Source organism: Heptranchias perlo, unplaced genomic scaffold, assembly GCF_035084215.1.
Source record: "Heptranchias perlo isolate sHepPer1 unplaced genomic scaffold, sHepPer1.hap1 HAP1_SCAFFOLD_535, whole genome shotgun sequence".
Taxonomy (NCBI): Eukaryota; Metazoa; Chordata; class Chondrichthyes; order Hexanchiformes; family Hexanchidae; genus Heptranchias; species Heptranchias perlo.
Window position 1 is genome coordinate 19,349 of NW_027139554.1, and position 15,652 is coordinate 35,000.

Consider the following 15,652-nt stretch of genomic DNA (forward strand, 5'->3'; position numbering starts at 1 on the left):
ACTGAGAGGTGTAGAGGAACAGGTGTATTTACAGGAGGATACTGAGAGGTGTAGAGGAACAGGTGTATTTACGGGAGGATACTGAGAGGTGTAGAGGAACAGGTGTATTTACGGGAGGATACTGAGAGGTGTAGAGGAACAGGTGTATTTACAGGAGGATACTGAGAGGTTTAGAGGAACAGGTGTATTTACAGGAGGATACTGAGAGGTGTAGAGGATCAGGTGTATTTACAGGAGGATACTGAGAGGTGTGGAGGAACAGGTGTATTTACAGGAGGATACTGAGAGGTGTAGAGGAACAGGTGTATTTACAGGAGGATACTGAGAGGTGTAGAGGAACAGGTGTATTTACAGGAAGATACTGAGAGGTGTAGAGGAACAGGTGTATTTACAGGAGGATACTGAGAGGTGTAGAGGAACAGGTGTATTTACAGGAAGATACTGAGAGGTGTAGAGGAACAGGTGTATTTACAGGAGGATACTGAGAGGTGTAGAGGATCAGGTGTATTTACAGGAGGATACTGAGAGGTGTAGAGGAACAGGTGTATTTACAGGAGGATACTGAGAGGTGTAGAGGAACAGGTGTATTTACAGGAGGATACTGAGAGGTGTCGAGGAACAGGTGTATTTACGGGAGGATACTGAGAGGTGTAGAGGAACAGGTGTATTTACAGGAGGATACTGAGAGGTGTCGAGGAACAGGTGTATTTACAGGAGGATACTGAGAGGTGTCGAGGAACAGGTGTATTTACAGGAGGATACTGAGAGGTGTCGAGGATCAGGTGTATTTACAGGAGGATACTGAGAGGTGTGGAGGATCAGGTGTATTTACAGGAGGATACTGAGAGGTGTAGAGGAACAGGTGTATTTACGGGAGGATACTGAGAGGTGTAGAGGAACAGGTGTATTTACAGGAGGATACTGAGAGGTGTAGAGGAACAGGTGTATTTACAGGAGGATACTGAGAGGTGTCGAGGATCAGGTGTATTTACAGGAGGATACTGAGAGGTGTGGAGGATCAGGTGTATTTACAGGAGGATACTGAGAGGTGTAGAGGATCAGGTGTATTTACAGGAGGATACTGAGAGGTGTAGAGGAACAGGTGTATTTACAGGAGGATACTGAGAGGTGTAGAGGAACAGGTGTATTTACGGGAGGATACTGAGAGGTGTCGAGGAACAGGTGTATTTACAGGAGGATACTGAGAGGTGTAGAGGAACAGGTGTATTTACAGGAGGATACTGAGAGGTGTAGAGGAACAGGTGTATTTACAGGAGGATACTGAGAGGTGTAGAGGAACAGGTGTATTTACAGGAGGATACTGAGAGGTGTAGAGGAACAGGTGTATTTACAGGAGGATACTGAGAGGTGTAGAGGAACAGGTGTATTTACGGGAGGATACTGAGAGGTGTAGAGGAACAGGTGTATTTACGGGAGGATACTGAGAGGTGTCGAGGAACAGGTGTATTTACGGGAGGATACTGAGAGGTGTAGAGGAACAGGTGTATTTACGGGAGGATACTGAGAGGTGTAGAGGAACAGGTGTATTTACAGGAGGATACTGAGAGGTGCAGAGGAACAGGTGTATTTACAGGAGGATACTGAGAGGTGTAGAGGAACAGGTGTATTTACAGGAGGATACTGAGAGGTGTAGAGGAACAGGTGTATTTACAGGAGGATACTGAGAGGTGTAGAGGAACAGGTGTATTTACAGGAGGATACTGAGAGGTGTAGAGGAACAGGTGTATTTACAGGAGGATACTGAGAGGTGTAGAGGAACAGGTGTATTTACAGGAGGATACTGAGAGGTGTAGAGGAACAGGTGTATTTACAGGAGGATACTGAGAGGTGTAGAGGAACAGGTGTATTTACGGGAGGATACTGAGAGGTGTAGAGGAACAGGTGTATTTACGGGAGGATACTGAGAGGTGTAGAGGAACAGGTGTATTTACGGGAGGATACTGAGAGGTGTAGAGGAACAGGTGTATTTACGGGAGGATACTGAGAGGTGTAGAGGAACAGGTGTATTTACAGGAGGATACTGAGAGGTGCAGAGGAACAGGTGTATTTACAGGAGGATACTGAGAGGTGTAGAGGAACAGGTGTATTTACAGGAGGATACTGAGAGGTGTAGAGGAACAGGTGTATTTACAGGAGGATACTGAGAGGTGTAGAGGAACAGGTGTATTTACAGGAGGATACTGAGAGGTGTAGAGGAACAGGTGTATTTACAGGAGGATACTGAGAGGTGTGGAGGAACAGGTGTATTTACAGGAGGATACTGAGAGGTGTAGAGGAACAGGTGTATTTAAAGGAGGATACTGAGAGGTGTAGAGGAACAGGTGTATTTACAGGAGGATACTGAGAGGTGTAGAGGAACAGGTGTATCTACAGGAGGATACTGAGAGGTGTCGAGGAACAGGTGTATTTACAGGAGGATACTGAGAGGTGTAGAGGAACAGGCCTATCTACGGGAGGATACTGAGAGGTGTAGAGGAACAGGTGTATTTACAGGAGGATACTGAGAGGTGTCGAGGAACAGGTGTATTTACAGGAGGATACTGAGAGGTGTAGAGGAACAGGCGTATCTACGGGAGGATACTGAGAGGTGTAGAGGAACAGGTGTATTTACAGGAGGATACTGAGAGGTGTAGAGGAACAGGTTTATTTACAGGAGGATACTGAGTGGTGTAGAGGGACAGGTGTATTTACAGGAGGATACTGAGAGGTGTAGAGGAACAGGTGTATTTACAGGAGGATACTGAGAGGTGTGGAGGAACAGGTGTATTTACGGGAGGATACTGAGAGGTGTAGAGGAACAGGTGTATTTACAGGAGGATACTGAGAGGTGTAGAGGAACAGGTGTATTTACAGGAGGATACTGAGAGGTGTGGAGGAACAGGTGTATTTACGGGAGGATACTGAGAGGTGCAAAGGAACAGGTGTATTTACAGGAGGATACTGAGAGGTGTGGAGGAACAGGTGTATTTACAGGAGGATACTGAGAGGTGCAGAGGAACAGGTGTATTTACGGGAGGATACTGAGAGGTGTAGAGGAACAGGTGTATTTACAGGAGGATACTGAGAGGTGTAGAGGAACAGGTGTATTTACAGGAGGATACTGAGAGGTGTAGAGGAACAGGTGTATTTACAGGAGGATACTGAGAGGTGTAGAGGAACAGGTGTATTTACGGGAGGATACTGAGAGGTGTAGAGGAACAGGTGTATTTACAGGAGGATACTGAGAGGTGTAGAGGATCAGGTGTATTTACAGGAGGATACTGAGAGGTGTAGAGGAACAGGTGTATTTACGGGAGGATACTGAGAGGTGTAGAGGAACAGGTGTATTTACAGGAGGATACTGAGAGGTGTAGAGGAACAGGTGTATTTACAGGAGGATACTGAGAGGTGTAGAGGAACAGGTGTATTTACAGGAGGATACTGAGAGGTGCAAAGGAACAGGTGTATCTACAGGAGGATACTGAGAGGTGTAGAGGAACAGGTGTATTTACAGGAGGATACTGAGAGGTGTAGAGGAACAGGTGTATTTACAGGAGGATACTGAGAGGTGCAAAGGAACAGGTGTATCTACAGGAGGATACTGAGAGGTGTAGAGGAACAGGTGTATTTACAGGAGGATACTGAGAGGTGTAGAGGAACAGGTGTATTTACAGGAGGATACTGAGAGGTGTAGAGGAACAGGTGTATTTACAGGAGGATACTGAGAGGTTTAGAGGAACAGGTGTATTTACAGGAGGATACTGAGAGGTGTAGAGGAACAGGTGTATTTACAGGAGGATACTGAGAGGTGTAGAGGAACAGGTGTATTTACAGGAGGATACTGAGAGGTGTAGAGGAACAGGTGTATTTACGGGAGGATACTGAGAGGTGTAGAGGAACAGGTGTATTTACAGGAGGATACTGAGAGGTGTAGAGGAACAGGTGTATTTACAGGAGGATACTGAGAGGTGTAGAGGAACAGGTGTATTTACGGGAGGATACTGAGAGGTGTAGAGGATCAGGTGTATTTACAGGAGGATACTGAGAGGTGTCGAGGATCAGGTGTATTTACAGGAGGATACTGAGAGGTGTAGAGGAACAGGTGTATCTACAGGAGGATACTGAGAGGTGTCGAGGAACAGGTGTATTTACAGGAGGATACTGAGAGGTGTAGAGGATCAGGTGTATTTACAGGAGGATACTGAGAGGTGTCGAGGATCAGGTGTATTTACAGGAGGATACTGAGAGGTGTAGAGGAACAGGTGTATCTACAGGAGGATACTGAGAGGTGTAGAGGAACAGGTGTATTTACGGGAGGATACTGAGAGGTGTAGAGGAACAGGTGTATCTACGGGAGGATACTGAGAGGTGTAGAGGAACAGGTGTATTTACGGGAGGATACTGAGAGGTGTAGAGGAACAGGTGTATTTACAGGAGGATACTGAGAGGTGTAGAGGATCAGGTGTATTTACAGGAGGATACTGAGAGGTGTAGAGGAACAGGTGTATTTACAGGAGGATACTGAGAGGTGTAGAGGATCAGGTGTATCTACGGGAGGATACTGAGAGGTGTAGAGGAACAGGTGTATTTACGGGAGGATACTGAGAGGTGTAGAGGAACAGGTGTATTTACAGGAGGATACTGAGAGGTGTAGAGGGACAGGTGTATTTACAGGAGGATACTGAGAGGTGTAGAGGAACAGGTGTATTTACAGGAGGATACTGAGAGGTGTAGAGGAACAGGTGTATCTACGGGAGGATACTGAGAGGTGTCGAGGAACAGGTGTATTTACGGGAGGATACTGAGAGGTGTAGAGGAACAGGTGTATTTACAGGAGGATACTGAGAGGTGTAGAGGAACAGGTGTATTTACAGGAGGATACTGAGAGGTGTAGAGGATCAGGTGTATTTACAGGAGGATACTGAGAGGTGTAGAGGAACAGGTGTATTTACAGGAGGATACTGAGAGGTGTAGAGGATCAGGTGTATCTACGGGAGGATACTGAGAGGTGTAGAGGAACAGGTGTATTTACAGGAGGATACTGAGAGGTGTGGAGGGACAGGTGTATTTACAGGAGGATACTGAGAGGTGTAGAGGAACAGGTGTATTTACAGGAGGATACTGAGAGGTGTAGAGGAACAGGTGTATCTACGGGAGGATACTGAGAGGTGTAGAGGAACAGGTGTATCTACAGGAGGATACTGAGAGGTGTAGAGGAACAGGTGTATTTACAGGAGGATACTGAGAGGTGTAGAGGAACAGGTGTATTTACGGGAGGATACTGAGAGGTGTAGAGGAACAGGTGTATTTACAGGAGGATACTGAGAGGTGTAGAGGAACAGGTGTATTTACAGGAGGATACTGAGAGGTGTAGAGGAACAGGTGTATTTACAGGAGGATACTGAGAGGTGTAGAGGGACAGGTGTATTTACAGGAGGATACTGAGAGGTGTAGAGGAACAGGTGTATTTACAGGAGGATACTGAGAGGTGTAGAGGATCAGGTGTATCTACGGGAGGATACTGAGAGGTGTAGAGGAACAGGTGTATTTACAGGAGGATACTGAGAGGTGTGGAGGGACAGGTGTATTTACAGGAGGATACTGAGAGGTGTAGAGGAACAGGTGTATTTACAGGAGGATACTGAGAGGTGTAGAGGAACAGGTGTATCTACGGGAGGATACTGAGAGGTGTAGAGGAACAGGTGTATTTACGGGAGGATACTGAGAGGTGTAGAGGAACAGGTGTATTTACAGGAGGATACTGAGAGGTGTAGAGGAACAGGTGTATTTACGGGAGGATACTGAGAGGTGTAGAGGAACAGGTGTATTTACAGGAGGATACTGAGAGGTGTAGAGGAACAGGTGTATTTACAGGAGGATACTGAGAGGTGTAGAGGAACAGGTGTATTTACAGGAGGATACTGAGAGGTGTAGAGGGACAGGTGTATTTACAGGAGGATACTGAGAGGTGTAGAGGAACAGGTGTATTTACAGGAGGATACTGAGAGGTGTAGAGGAACAGGTGTATTTACAGGAGGATACTGAGAGGTGTAGAGGGACAGGTGTATTTACAGGAGGATACTGAGAGGTGTAGAGGAACAGGTGTATTTACAGGAGGATACTGAGAGGTGTAGAGGAACAGGTGTATTTACAGGAGGATACTGAGAGGTGTAGAGGAACAGGTGTATTTACAGGAGGATACTGAGAGGTGTAGAGGAACAGGTGTATTTACAGGAGGATACTGAGAGGTGTCGAGGAACAGGTGTATCTACAGGAGGATACTGAGAGGTGCAGAGGAAGTGAGGGACCTTGGAGTGCATGTCCACAGATCCCTGAAGGTAGCAGGACAGGTCGATAAGGTGGTTGAGAAGGCAGATGGGATACTTTCCTTTATTAGCCGAGGCATTGAATTTAAGAGCAGGGAGGTTGTGCTGGAACTGTATAAAACACTAGTTAGGCCACAGCTTGAGTACTGAGTACAGTTCTGGTCACCACATTACAGGAAGGATGTGATTGCACTGGAGAGGGTGCAGAGGAGATTTACGAGGATGTTGCCAGGGCTGGAGAATTTTAGCGATGAGGAAAGATTGGACGGGCTGGGGTTGTTCTCTCGGGAACAGAGGAGGCTGAGGGGAGGTTTAATTGAGGTGTATAAAATTATGAGGGGCCGAGATAGAGTGGAGAGGGAGGATCCATCCCCCTTCGCGGAGGGGTCAATAACCAGGGGGGCATAGATTTATAGTAATTGGGAGAGGATTGGAGGGGAGCTGAGGAGATATTTTTTCACCCAGAGGGCGGTGGGAGTCTAGAACTCACTGCCTGATAAAGGAAGGAACGAGAAAGGAGAGGCCGAGAGGGCAGAGAAAGGAGAGAACGCAGAGAAAGGAGAGAACGCAGAGAAAGGAGAGAACGCAGAGAAAGGAGAGAACGCAGAGAAAGGAGAGAACGCAGAGAAAGGAGAGAACGCAGAGAGCAGAGAAAGGAGAGAACGCAGAGAAAGGAGAGAACGCAGAGAGCAGAGAAAGGAGAGAACGCAGAGAAAGGAGAGAACGCAGAGAAAGGAGAGAACGCAGAGAAAGGAGAGAACGCAGAGAAAGGAGAGAACGCAGAGAGCAGAGAAAGGAGAGAACGCAGAGAAAGGAGAGAACGCAGAGAGCAGAGAAAGGAGAGAACGCAGAGAAAGGAGAGAACGCAGAGAAAGGAGAGAACGCAGAGAGCAGAGAAAGGAGAGAACGCAGAGAGCAGAGAAAGGAGAGAACGCTGACAGCAGGGAGAGCAGAGAAAGGAGAGAGAGCAGAGAAAGGAGAGAACAGGAGATCAGAGATTAGAGAAAGGAGAGAACAAGAAAGGAGAGAGCGAGAGAGCAGGGAAAGGAGAGAGCGAGAGAGCAGAGAAAGGAGAGAACAAGAAAGGAGAGAGCGAGAGAGCAGAGGAAGGAGAGAGCAGAGGAAGGAGAGAGCAGAGGAAGGAGAGAGCAGAGGAAGGAGAGAGCGAGAGAGCAGAGGATGGAGAGAGCGAGAGAGCAGAGGAAGGAGAGAGCGAGAGAGCAGAGGAAGGAGAGAGCGAGAGAGCAGAGGAAGGAGAGAGCGACAGAGCAGAGGAAGGAGAGAGCGAGAGAGCAGAGAAAGGAGAGAGCGAGAGAGCAGAGAAAGGAGAGAACAAGAAAGGAGAGAGCGAGAGAGCAGAGGAAGGAGAGAGAGAGAGAGCAGAGGAAGGAGAGAGTGAGAGAGCAGAGGAAGGAGAGAGTGAGAGAGCGGAGGATGGAGAGAGCGAGAGAGCAGAGGAAGGAGAGAGCGAGAGAGCAGAGGAAGGAGAGAGGGAGAGAGCAGAGGAAGGAGAGTGCGAGAGAGCGGAGGAAGGAGAGAGGGAGAGAGCGGAGGAAGGAGAGAGGGAGAGAGCAGAGGATGGAGAGAGCGAGAGAGCAGAGGATGGAGAGAGCGAGAGAGCGGAGGATGGAGAGAGCGAGAGAGCGGAGGAAGGAGAGAGGGAGAGAGCGGAGGAAGGAGAGAGGGAGAGAGCAGAGGAAGGAGAGAGGGAGAGAGCAGAGGAAGGAGAGAGGGAGAGAGCGGAGGAAGGAGAGAGGGAGAGAGCAGAGGATGGAGAGAGCGAGAGAGCAGAGGATGGAGAGAGCGAGAGAGCGGAGGATGGAGAGAGCGAGAGAGCGGAGGAAGGAGAGAGGGAGAGAGCGGAGGAAGGAGAGAGGGAGAGAGCAGAGGAAGGAGAGAGCGAGAGAGCAGAGGAAGGAGAGAGCAGAGGAAGGAGAGAGGGAGAGAGCAGAGGATGGAGAGAGCGAGAGAGCAGAGGATGGAGAGAGCGAGAGAGCGGAGGAAGGAGAGAGGGAGAGAGCGGAGGAAGGAGAGAGGGAGAGAGCGGAGGAAGGATAGAGGGAGAGAGCAGAGGAAGGAGAGAGCGAGAGAGCAGAGGAAGGAGAGAGCGAGAGAGCGGAGGAAGGAGAGAGGGAGAGAGCGGAGGAAGGAGAGAGGGAGAGAGCGGAGGAAGGAGAGAGGGAGAGAGCGGAGGAAGGAGAGAGGGAGAGAGCAGAGGATGGAGAGAGCGAGAGAGCAGAGGAAGGAGAGAGGGAGAGAGCAGAGGATGGAGAGAGCGAGAGAGCGGAGGAAGGAGAGAGGGAGAGAGCGGAGGAAGGAGAGAGGGAGAGAGCGGAGGAAGGAGAGAGCGAGAGAGCAGAGGAAGGAGAGAGCAGAGGAAGGAGAGAGCGAGAGAGCGGAGGAAGGAGAGAGCGAGAGAGCAGAGGATGGAGAGAGGGAGAGAGCAGAGGAAGGAGAGAGCGAGAGAGCAGAGGAAGGAGAGAGGGAGAGAGCAGAGGAAGGAGAGAGGGAGAGAGCAGAGGATGGAGAGAGGGAGAGAGCAGAGGAAGGAGAGAGGGAGAGAGCAGAGGATGGAGAGAGCGAGAGAGCAGAGGAAGGAGAGAGCGAGAGAGCAGAGGAAGGAGAGAGCGAGAGAGCAGAGGAAGGAGAGAGGGAGAGAGCGGAGGAAGGAGAGAGCGAGAGAGCAGAGGAAGGAGAGAGCGAGAGAGCAGAGGAAGGAGAGAGGGAGAGAGCGGAGGAAGGAGAGAGCGAGAGAGCAGAGGACGGAGAGAGGGAGAGAGCGAGAGAGGAGAGAGCGAGAGAGCAGAGGATGGAGAGAGCGAGAGAGCAGAGGAAGGAGAGAGGGAGAGACCAGAGGAAGGAGAGAGCGAGAGAGCAGAGGAAGGAGAGAGCGAGAGAGCAGAGGAAGGAGAGAGGGAGAGAGCGGAGGAAGGAGAGAGCGAGAGAGCGGAGGACGGAGAGAGGGAGAGAGCGAGAGAGGAGAGAGCGAGAGAGCAGAGGAAGGAGAGAGCGAGAGAGCAGAGGAAGGAGAGAGGGAGAGAGCAGAGGAAGGAGAGAGGGAGAGAGCGGAGGAAGGAGAGAGGGAGAGAGCGGAGGAAGGAGAGAGGGAGAGAGCGGAGGATGGAGAGAGCGAGAGAGCGGAGGAAGGAGGGAGCGAGAGAGCAGAGGAAGGAGGGAGCGAGAGAGCAGAGGAAGGAGAGCGAGAGAGCAGCGGAAGGAGAGAGCGAGAGAGCAGAGGAAGGAGAGAGCGAGAGAGCAGAGGAAGGAGAGAGCGAGAGAGCGGAGGAAGGAGAGAGCGAGAGAGCGGAGGAAGGAGAGAGCGAGAGAGCGGAGGATGGAGAGAGCGAGAGAGCGGAGGAAGGAGAGAGGGAGAGAGCGGAGGATGGAGAGAGGGAGAGAGCAGAGGAAGGAGAGAGCGAGAGAGCAGAGGAAGGAGAGAGCGAGAGAGCAGAGGAAGGAGGGAGCGAGAGAGCAGAGGAAGGAGAGAGCGAGGGAGCAGAGGATGGAGAGAGCGAGAGAGCGGAGGAAGGAGAGAGCGAGAGAGCGGAGGAAGGAGAGAGCGAGAGAGCAGAGGAACGAGAGAGCGAGAGAGCAGAGGAAGGAGAGAGCGAGAGAGCAGAGGAAGGAGAGAGCGAGAGAGCAGAGGAAGGAGAGAGCGAGAGCAGAGGAAGGAGAGAGCGAGAGAGCAGAGGATGGAGAGAGCGAGAGCAGAGGAAGGAGAGAGCGAGAGAGCAGAGGAAGGAGAGAGCGAGAGAGCAGAGAAAGGAGAGAGCGAGAGAGCAGAGAAAGGAGGGAGCGAGAGCAGAGAAAGGAGAGAGCGAGAGAGCAGAGGAAGGAGGGAGCGAGAGAGCAGAGGAAGGAGAGAGCGAGAGAGCAGAGGAAGGAGAGAGCGAGAGAGCAGAGGAAGGAGAGAGGGAGAGAGCAGAGGATGGAGAGAGCGAGAGAGCAGAGGAAGGAGAGAGCGAGAGAGCAGAGGAAGGAGAGAGCGAGAGAGCAGAGGAAGGAGAGAGCGAGAGAGCAGAGGAAGGAGAGAGCGAGAGAGCAGAGGAAGGAGAGAGCGAGAGAGCAGAGGAAGGAGAGAGGGAGAGAGCCGAGGAAGGAGAGAGCGAGAGAGCAGAGGAAGGAGGGAGCGAGAGAGCAGAGGAAGGAGAGAGCGAGAGAGCAGAGGAAGGAGAGAGCGAGAGAGCAGAGGAAGGAGAGAGCGAGAGAGCAGAGGAAGGAGAGAGCGAGAGAGCAGAGGAAGGAGAGAGCGAGAGAGCAGAGGAAGGAGGGAGCGAGAGAGCAGAGGAAGGAGAGAGCGAGAGAGCAGAGGAAGGAGAGAGCGAGAGAGCAGAGGAAGGAGAGAGCGAGAGAGCAGAGGAAGGAGAGAGCGAGAGAGCAGAGGAAGGAGAGAGGGAGAGAGCCGAGGAAGGAGAGAGCGAGAGAGCAGAGGAAGGAGGGAGCGAGAGAGCAGAGGAAGGAGAGAGGGAGAGAGCAGAGAAAGGAGAGAGCGAGAGAGCAGAGGAAGGAGAGAGCGAGAGAGCAGAGGGAGCGAGAGAGCGAGAGAGCAGGGCAAGGAGAGAGCGAGAGCAGAGAAAGGAGAGAGCGAGAGAGCAGAGGAAGGAGAGAGCGAGAGAGCAGAGGATGGAGAGAGCGAGAGAGCAGAGGATGGAGAGAGCGAGAGAGCAGAGGATGGAGAGAGGGAGAGAGCAGAGGAAGGAGAGAGCGAGAGAGCAGGGCAAGGAGAGAGCGAGAGAGCAGAGGATGGAGAGAGCGAGAGAGCAGAGGATGGAGAGAGCGAGAGCAGAGAAAGGAGAGAGCGAGAGAGCAGAGGAAGGAGAGAGCGAGAGAGCAGAGGGAGCGAGAGAGCGGAGGAAGGAGGGAGCGAGAGAGCGGAGGAAGGAGAGCAGAGGAAGGAGGGAGCGAGAGAGCAGAGGAAGGAGGGAGGGAGAGAGTAGAGGAAGGAGAGAGGAGAGAGCAGAGGAAGGAGAGAGCGAGAGAGCAGAGGAAGGAGAGAGCGAGAGAGCAGAGGAAGGAGAGAGGGAGAGAGCAGAGGAAGGAGAGAGCGAGAGAGCGGAGGAAGGAGAGAGCGAGAGAGCGGAGAAAGGAGAGAGCGAGAGAGCGGAGGAAGGAGAGAGCGAGAGAGCGGAGGAAGGAGAGAGGGAGAGAGCGGAGGAAGGAGAGAGGGAGAGAGCAGAGGAAGGAGAGAGGGAGAGAGCAGAGGAAGGAGAGAGGGAGAGAGCAGAGGAAGGAGAGAGCGAGAGAGCAGAGGAAGGAGAGAGCGAGAGAGCAGAGGAAGGAGAGAGCAGAGGAAGGAGAGAGCAGAGGAAGGAGAGAGCGAGAGAGCAGAGGAAGGAGAGAGCGAGAGAGCAGAGGAAGGAGAGAGGGAGAGAGCAGAGGAAGGAGAGAGCGAGAGAGCAGAGGAAGGAGAGAGCGAGAGAGCAGAGGAAGGAGAGAGCAGAGGAAGGAGAGAGCGAGAGAGCAGAGGAAGGAGAGAGCGAGAGAGCAGAGGAAGGAGAGAGCGAGAGAGCAGAGGAAGGAGAGAGCGAGAGAGCAGAGGAAGGAGAGAGCGAGAGAGCAGAGGAAGGAGAGAGCGAGAGCAGAGAAAGGAGAGAGCGAGAGAGCAGAGGAAGGAGAGAGCGAGAGAGCAGAGGAAGGAGAGAGCGAGAGAGCAGAGGAAGGAGAGAGCGAGAGAGCAGAGGAAGGAGAGAGCGAGAGAGCAGAGGAAGGAGAGAGCGAGAGAGCAGAGGAAGGAGAGAGGGAGAGAGCAGAGGAAGGAGAGAGCGAGAGAGCAGAGGAAGGAGAGAGCGAGAGAGCAGAGGAAGGAGAGAGCAGAGGAAGGAGAGAGCGAGAGAGCAGAGGAAGGAGAGAGCGAGAGAGCAGAGGAAGGAGAGAGCGAGAGAGCAGAGGAAGGAGAGAGCGAGAGAGCAGAGGAAGGAGAGAGCGAGAGAGCAGAGGAAGGAGAGAGCGAGAGCAGAGAAAGGAGAGAGCGAGAGAGCAGAGGAAGGAGAGAGCGAGAGAGCAGAGGAAGGAGAGAGCGAGAGAGCAGAGGAAGGAGAGAGCGAGAGAGCAGAGGAAGGAGAGAGAGAGAGAGCAGAGGAAGGAGAGAGTGAGAGAGCAGAGGAAGGAGAGAGTGAGAGAGCGGAGGATGGAGAGAGCGAGAGAGCAGAGGAAGGAGAGAGCGAGAGAGCAGAGGAAGGAGAGAGCGAGAGAGCAGAGGAAGGAGAGAGCGAGAGAGCAGAGGAAGGAGAGAGCGAGAGAGCAGAGGATGGAGAGAGCGAGAGAGCGGAGGAAGGAGAGAGGGAGAGAGCAGAGGAAGGAGAGAGCGAGAGAGCGGAGGAAGGAGAGAGGGAGAGAGCGGAGGAAGGAGAGAGGGAGAGAGCAGAGGAAGGAGAGAGCGAGAGAGCAGAGGATGGAGAGAGCGAGAGAGCGGAGGATGGAGAGAGCGAGAGAGCGGAGGAAGGAGAGAGGGAGAGAGCGGAGGAAGGAGAGAGGGAGAGAGCGGAGGAAGGAGAGAGCGAGAGAGCAGAGGAAGGAGAGAGCAGAGGAAGGAGAGAGCAGAGGAAGGAGAGAGGGAGAGAGCGGAGGATGGAGAGAGCAGAGGAAGGAGAGAGCGAGAGAGCGGAGGAAGGAGAGAGCGAGAGAGCAGAGGATGGAGAGAGGGAGAGAGCGGAGGAAGGAGAGAGCGAGAGAGCAGAGGAAGGAGAGAGCGAGAGAGCAGAGGAAGGAGAGAGCGAGAGAGCAGAGGAAGGAGAGAGGGAGAGAGCAGAGGAAGGAGAGAGCAGAGGAAGGAGAGAGCAGAGGAAGGAGAGAGCAGAGGAAGGAGAGAGCAGAGGAAGGAGAGAGCAGAGGAAGGAGAGAGCGAGAGAGCAGAGGAAGGAGAGAGCAGAGGAAGGAGAGAGCAGCGGAAGGAGAGAGCAGCGGAAGGAGAGAGCAGAGGAAGGAGAGAGCAGAGGAAGGAGAGAGCAGAGGAAGGAGAGAGCAGAGGAAGGAGAGAGCGAGAGAGCAGAGGAAGGAGGGAGCGAGAGAGCAGAGGAAGGAGAGAGCGAGAGAGCAGAGGAAGGAGAGAGCGAGAGAGCAGAGGAAGGAGAGCGAGAGAGCAGCGGAAGGAGAGAGGGAGAGAGCAGCGGAAGGAGAGAGGGAGAGAGCAGAGGAAGGAGAGAGGGAGAGAGCAGAGGAAGGAGAGAGGGAGAGAGCAGAGGAAGGAGAGAGGGAGAGAGCAGAGGAAGGAGAGAGGGAGAGAGCAGAGGAAGGAGAGAGGGAGAGAGCAGAGGAAGGAGAGAGGGAGAGAGCAGAGGAAGGAGAGAGGGAGAGAGCAGAGGAAGGAGAGAGGGAGAGAGCAGAGGAAGGAGAGAGGGAGAGAGCAGCGGAAGGAGAGAGCGGAGAGAGCGGAGGAAGGAGAGAGCGAGAGAGCGGAGGAAGGAGAGAGCGAGAGAGCGGAGGAAGGAGAGAGGGAGAGAGCAGAGGAAGGAGAGAGGGAGAGAGCAGAGGAAGGAGAGAGGGAGAGAGCAGAGGAAGGAGAGAGGGAGAGAGCGGAGGATGGAGAGAGGGAGAGAGCGGAGGAAGGAGAGAGCGAGAGAGCGGAGGAAGGAGAGAGCGAGAGAGCGGAGGAAGGAGAGAGGGAGAGAGCAGAGGAAGGAGAGAGGGAGAGAGCAGAGGAAGGAGAGAGGGAGAGAGCAGAGAAGGAGAGAGGGAGAGAGCAGAGGAAGGAGAGAGGGAGAGAGCAGAGGAGGGAGAGAGCAGAGGAAGGAGAGAGGGAGAGAGCAGAGGAAGGAGAGAGGGAGAGAGCAGAGGAAGGAGAGAGCGAGAGAGCAGAGGAAGGAGAGAGGGAGAGAGCAGAGGAAGGAGAGAGGGAGAGAGCAGAGGAAGGAGAGAGGGAGAGAGCAGAGGAAGGAGAGAGCGAGAGAGCAGAGGAAGGAGAGAGCGAGAGAGCAGAGGACGGAGAGAGCGAGAGAGCAGAGGACGGAGAGAGCAGTAAAGGAGAGGAAGGAGAGAGGGAGAGAGCAGAGGAAGGAGAGAGCGAGGGAGCAGAGGATGAAGGAGAGAGCGAGAGAGCAGAGGAAGGAGAGAGCGAGAGAGCAGAGGAAGGAGAGTGCAGAGGAAGGAGAGCGAGAGAGGAGAGAGCGAGAGAGCAGAGGAAGGAGAGAGGGAGAGAGCAGAGGAAGGAGAGAGGGAGAGAGCGAGGAAGGAGAGAGGGAGAGAGCAGAGGAAGGAGAGAGGGAGAGAGCAGAGGAAGGAGAGAGGGAGAGAGCGGAGGAAGGAGAGAGGAGAGAGCAGAGGAAGGAGAGAGGGAGAGAGCAGAGGAAGGAGAGAGGGAGAGAGCAGAGGAAGGAGGAGAGCGAGAGAGCAGAGGAAGGAGAGAGGGAGAGAGCAGAGGAAGGAGAGAGCGAGAGAGCAGAGGAAGGAGAGAGGGAGAGAGCAGAGGAAGGAGAGAGGGAGAGAGCGAGGAAGGAGTGAGCGAGAGAGCAGAGGAAGGAGAGAGGGAGAGAGCGGAGGAAGGAGTGAGCGAGAGAGCAGAGGACGAGAGAGCGAGAGAGCAGAGGACGGAGAGAGCGAGAGAGCAGAGGACGGAGAGAGCGAGAGAGCAGAGGAAGGAGAGAGGGAGAGAGCAGAGGAAGGAGAGAGGGAGAGAGCGGAGGAAGGAGAGAGGGAGAGAGCAGAGGAAGGAGAGAGGGAGAGAGCGGAGGAAGGAGTGAGCGAGAGAGCAGAGGACGGAGAGAGCGAGAGAGCAGAGGACGGAGAGAGCGAGAGAGCAGAGGACGGAGAGAGCAGTAAAGGAGAGGAAGGAGAGAGGGAGAGAGCAGAGGATGGAGAGAGCGAGAGAGCAGAGGAAAAGAGAGCGAGAGAGCAGAGGAAGGAGAGAGCGAGAGAGCAGAGGAAGGAGAGAGCAGAGGAAGGAGAGCGAGAGAGGAGAGAGCGAGAGAGCAGAGGAAGGAGAGAGCGAGGGAGCAGAGGAAGGAGAGTGCAGAGGAAGGAGAGTGCAGAGGAAGGAGAGTGCAGAGGAAGGAGAGCGAGAGAGGAGAGAGCGAGAGAGCAGAGGACAGAGAGAGGAGAGAGCGAGAGAGCGAGAGAGCAGAGAGAGGAGAGAGCGAGAGAGCAGAGGAAGGAGAGAGCGAGAGAGCAGAGGAAGGAGAGAGCGAGAGAGCAGAGGAAGGAGAGAGCAGGAGAGCAGAGAAAAGAGAGAGCCAGAGAGCAGAGGAAGGAGAGAGCAGAGGAAGGAGAGAGCAGAGGAAGGAGAGAGCAGAGGAAGGAGAGAGCAGAGGAAGGAGAGAGCAGAGGAAGGAGAGAGCAGAGGAAGGAGAGAGCAGAGGAAGGAGAGAGCAGAGGAAGGAGAGAGCAGAGGAAGG